Source organism: Mauremys reevesii, linkage group 5, assembly GCF_016161935.1.
Source record: "Mauremys reevesii isolate NIE-2019 linkage group 5, ASM1616193v1, whole genome shotgun sequence".
Lineage (NCBI taxonomy): Eukaryota > Metazoa > Chordata > Testudines > Geoemydidae > Mauremys > Mauremys reevesii.
In genome coordinates, this window is record NC_052627.1 from 132538841 (window position 1) to 132544840 (window position 6000).

Consider the following 6000-nt stretch of genomic DNA (forward strand, 5'->3'; position numbering starts at 1 on the left):
TCACTGGACACCTTTAAATCGAGATTGGATGTTTTTCTAAATGAGTAGTTCAAATGGGAATTAATTTAGAGAGGTTCTATGGCCCGTGTTATACAGGGGGTCAGCCTAGATGATTACAGTGGACCCTTCTGGCCTTAGAATCTACAAAAAAAACCCACAAAGATAAAGAAATTGCCTGACCTCAATCATTTTAGCATTCAAATGGCCCCAGTTAGGTTAGGAAGTTAACACATAACAGAGGGCTAGAACCTACCACCAGCTCCTCAGCTAATGGAGCCAAGGAAGTTATACCAATTTACACCAGCTGAGCATCCGGCCCCTTCCTCGGCACGCAGGCCTGGTACTAATCAATGTAAGTGAGGGCATCACAATGTGATGCAGAGAAAGGGACAAGTCCTCCACCCCTCCCATTCCTATTGGGGACCTTGGTTTAAGGTGCCCCTCGGGCCCATTGGTCGGCGGGGGAACACTTTCTGGGTTAACATCAAGGAGAGGCCAGGCTGTAAATGGGCTCTTATAAAGGAAGGCAGGGAAGGGAGCCATGCTTCAGGGAGTCTCCCTTGTCCTGCCCTTCTTAGAGGGACATGCCGAGAAACATGCGATGAATCTGCTGAGTAGCCATGGGGCCTCAGTAGGCAGTGTGCTGGGAGGAATCTGCTAAGGGGGAACCTGCTGCTGCTTTTCTCCCTGGGCTGGGGAGGGAGGGAGGTGGCCAGGTAGAAGGGCAGTCGGGGAGAAATGGGTCACATTGTCAGAATAACCTTGAGAGGAGTGTGGCGGCCCCCATCAGCTGCTAGAACCTTAAGCAGCGGAGGCAGCTACAGCACTTGCCTGAGCCCAGGGGCACCTGGCAGACGAGCCGGGACCGTCTGAAGATAGAGTTTGGGACCATAGCACTGCGGAGACCCCACACACGCACGATAGTTGCAAAAGACTCCAGCTTTGGCTGCCGTGACCGTTCTAAAATAGGAGCAGTGAGTTATCGCTTTGCCTGGCCATTGCAAAGGGACTAACCCAGGAAAGGGCAGGTGCCAACCTACTGCCAAGCAGGAGAAGACTGGACTGGAAAAAGCAGCAGCAAATCAATCCAGCATTTTGTTGTGTGCAACAAACAAGGCGGCTCAGCTAGCGAGAGCAGTAAAGCAAGGGACCATTTTGGAAAACAATCATCATTGTGACCGAAATCCAAACCCCAACGCAATTCATTTCAACTTGAGAGGACTGCGTCTGTGTTTGATCTCCAGGGCCAGACCACTCCACAAGTCATCCAATGCGCCTCTCTCATTTGGATTCATTTCCTTTGTCTTGCAGGCTTGACGCTCGCCTCCTGTCTCTTCGCCCTTGGCTTCTATTGTCTCCTCTTGGGTTCCATGCCTCTGTCTCTCTGTGTAAGCGTCTTCAGTCTGCAGCTCGGGACTGAGAGAAGATACCTTCATAAAAAGGAAAACTGAGCTGCGCTGATGAGCTCACGCTGGGAGCGGAGGACCTAAGGGGATAGCACAAATCCAATAAAACTGCAATGCGGACAGTTTTTCCGAGGTTAGGAAGTTTCGAGCATGAAACACATTCTTGATTTTGATTTTGGTTATTGCTGCTTTTAGAATTGATGCAGTCCTGGGCGCCATGTCTACTTTTTTCTTTTAACTGAAAAAAATATTAATAAAACTATAATTTGTAATAAAATTGCATCTAGAGAGCTCAGCTGAGATTGGAGCCCCATTGTGGTAGGCACCAGGCATGCACAGTAACAGATGACAGCCCCTACACCAAAGAGTTTACAATCTAAATAGATGAAGGGAGTGTTATCTCCATTTTACATATGGGAAACTGAGGCACAGAGAGGGGACGTGACTTGCCGAACGTAATTTGAATCCCATTCCACTCCTTTAATCACCAGGCCATCCTTCTGCCCACATCTGAGGCATTTCAGATCTCCCAAGATGATTGCAAGTCTCAATTCTGCAGCATAACTCTCCTGCTTCCACTTAATATTGTGGAATCACAAGCATATTAACAGAATATTGTAGACTACATCAGGCATGGTCAAGTATCTTCTGATACGGTCTTGCATCACCTTCTCATAAACAAACTAGGGAAATACAACCTAGGTGGAGCTACTATAAGGTGAGTGCATAAATGGTTGGCAAATCATTCCCAGAGAGTAGTTCTCAGTGGTTCACAGTCATACTGGAAGGACATAACGAGTGGGGTCCCAGAGGGATCGGTTCTGGGTCTGGTTCTGTTCAATATCTTCATCAATGATTGACATAATGGCACAGAGAGAACACACATAAAGTTTGTGGACAATACCAAGTTGGGAGGGGTTGCAAGTGCTTTGGAGGATAGGATTAAAATTCAAAATGATCTGGACAAACTGGAGAGATGGTCTTAAGCAAATAGGATGAAATTCAATAAGGACAAATGCAAAGTACTCCTCATGGGAAGGAACAATCAGTCGCACTCATACAAAATGGGAAGTGACTGCCTAGGAAGGAGCACAGCAGAAAGGGATCTGGGGGTCATAGTGGATCACAAGCCAAATATGAGTCAACAGTGTTTATTGCCTCCCCTTTTGCCTGCCTCACATCTCCCACCTCCTCTTTCCTCACTGCAATAAATTTAAATTCTTTTTTTATGGGGCAGGAAGGAGAAAAAGTGCTGCTGATCTGAATTCCATGTAGAGGAACTATGAGACTGCTTTATGACAGAAATGCACTGAGTTTGATTGCTAAGCATTGCACAGGCAGCAGAGCAAGCAGGCAGTCTGCAGCACCCGTGGAACAGAGTGGTGAGCAGTGTGGTGTGGGGGGGGGCTGATGGGATTCGCACAGGTGTGGAGGAGGCTGGCTGAGCTGTGGAGGTGGAGCCAGTGAGTGTGAGTGGCTGCAGCAGCAGACGGAGGAGAAGCGGGGCAGTCGGCCCTGGCCCACGTGTGGTGTCCTACCTGTGCCTGCCCCCCCACCCCACCCCAGGGGGGGTAAAACTCTGCAGATAAACTTTTTTGAACTGGGAGGCACTGACCAGAGACAGAGTGCCAAATGTGGAAGTGGTTTTTTTTGCTTATGGTTTGTATATTTGTTTCTCCCTTTATTAAAGGATTTTTTGCTACACTCGGACTCTGTGCTGAGTGGGGGAAGTGCCTCCTAGAGAGGCGCCTGGGGTGGTAGGTAATTGTCCCAGGTCACTGGGTGGGGGGGGGAGCCGGTTTTGCATTGTGTTATTTGAAACAGAACCCTGGATATGAAACCCGCCCTTGTTGCTGCCAACTAAGGCTGTTGCAAAAAAAAGCAATCATTCTAGGATGTATTAGCAGGAGTATTATAAGCAAGACACGAGAAGTAATTCCTCCACTCTACCCTGTGCTGAATAGGCTTCAGCTGGAGTATTGTGTCCAGTTCTGGGTGTCACATTTTAGGAAAGATGTGGACCAATTGGAGAAAGTCCAGAGAAGAGAAACAAAAATGACTAAAGGTCTAGAAAACATGACCTATGAGGGAAGATTGAAAAAACTGGGTTTGTTTAGTCTGGAGGAGAGAAGGCTGGGAGGGGACATGATAACGGTTTTCAAGTACATAAAAGGTTGTTACAAGGAGAGCAAAAAATTGTTGTTCTTAACCTCTGAGGAAAGGACAAGAAGCAATGGGCTTAAATTGCAGCAAGGGCGGTTTAAGTTGGACATTAGGAAAAACTTCCTGTCAGAGTGGTTCTAAATTACAGAGTGGTTATAAATTGGAATAAATTGTCTAGAGAGGTTGTAGGATCTCCATCACTGGAGATGTTAAAGAGCAGGTTAGACAAACACCTCTCAGGAATTGTCTAGATAATACTTAGTCCTGCCTTGAGTGCAGCGGACTGGGCTAGATGACCTCTTGAAGTCCATTCCAGTTCTATGATTAGTTTGCCGTAACGGAGATTTAGGTTAGATATTAGGAAACATTTTCTAACTAAGGATGGGGAAGCATTGGGACACGGAAGGTTGTGGAATCTCTGTCACTGGAGGATTTTAAGAAGAGGTTGGACAAACATCTGTCATAGATGCTCTAGGTACATTTGATCCTGCCTCAGTGCAGGGGGGAAGGACTAGGGGCCTCTTCAGGTCTCTTCGAGTCCTACATTCTGAGATGACATAGCTCATTTCTGCTGCCCCTAGACCACAAGAGTCACCATGTTAACATTCCCAGGTAGATTCCTGCTGCCCAGGCTACAATCCCTCATTCGGTAGGTGTGGCCTACATTCCTCATTCCTAGATGTGTAATTTTGCCTTTGGCCATATTAGAACACATTTTGTCCTGTCCTCATCATTATCTGCCATTCCACCAGTCTTTGTGTCAGCTGCAATTTTTAATCAGCAGTGATTTTAAATTTATTTTCCACAAGCCCACTAGAACCCAGATCTGCCAGTTCTTAATCCATTTAATGTGTTTTACTGATATTAGGCAGTGCACATTTTTTAGTCAGAATGTTGTGTGGTAGTACGTGAAATGCCTTACAAAAGTGTAATCGTATTAAATCTATGCAGTTACCTTTATCAACTAAAGTTGTAATCTCAATGAATGAAATTAGATTTGTTTGACAGGAACTATTTTCCATAAAAAACATGTTGTCTATTCATTGAATTCTATAACAGGTTTTCCATTATTTTGCCTGGGATTGATGTCAGGACATCCAGCTTAGAGTTACCTGGATCATCCCAATTGCCCTTTTTTGAATATTGACACAACATTAGCACTCTTCGAGTCTCCTGGAATTTTCCAAGTAGTTGACAGTACAAGTCAATTGAATTCCAATTCTGTGTTAATTAAAAATTAATATCAGTGGGCCAGAGATGATCTCAGTCAGCTCTTTTATGACTCTTGGGTTCAAGTTATCTGGGCCTCCTGACTGGGTGCAATATCTCTTGTGTTATCCCTAGTACTTGTTTAACATCCTCCTTGGCTACAAATGGACTGGAAAGTACTTCATCTTTATATGCTATGAGTACATCATCCCACTTCTTTTCAAATACAGAACAGAAATATTTAACACTTTGCAATATTGACGTAATTAACAATTTGACTATCTCCATCTAGTAACATGCCTATACCATTGCTAGAATTTATTTTGTTCCTAATAAATTTAAAAATTCTTTTTTGTCCTAGCCTCTGACAGCCATGATTTTCCCCTGATATTTTTAGCTTCCCTTATCAATTATCTGCACTTCATAACTTCTAATTTATATTGATTTTTATTTGTCCTTTTGTTCCATTTGTTATATGTTGCTTTTTTATTTCTGTCTTCATTTAACAACTGAGCCAGTATGACCTTTTAACTAAAATGCTTCTCTTTCTTGATTATGGAATCATAGCTTTTTGACCATTTAATAAAATCTTCTTAAAGAGCGCCCAATACCATTCACATTTTTCTGTATATATTTTTCCTACCAGTCATATTTGCTTATAATTTTCCTCAGTTCTGGGTAATTATACCCTTTGAAGCACCTAATATATATATTAGTAGTTGAAACTGGCCTCTGTTCCTCCATGTTGAATGTAATCAGGTCATGATCACTGGTCCCTAGGCAATCACCAATTTACAGTCCAGAGATTACTTCATCTTTATCTGTCATAAGGAAGTTCAAAAGAGAGTTACTTGATGATGGGTGCAATATCTCTTTTGATAGAAAATTATCTATTATTTTTAGAATCTCTAATGTTTGACTCTTGGTTGTAAGAGACTGCCAGACTATATCTCGCATACTGAAGTTTCCCATAACAACACAGTTTTCCTTTCTATACATTAGAAACAGGTGCTTAAGGAATAACTTATCCTGGTCTCTGGTTTCATTAAAAGATTTCAAGGCCAGAAAGGACCATTGAGATCATCTAGGCTATCCTCTTGTTTAACACAGATCAGATAACTTCCCCCCAAATAATTCCTAGAGTAGATAATTTAGAAAAACATCCAATCTTAATTTACAAAATTGCCAGTGATGAAGAATGCACTGTGACCCGTAGTAAATT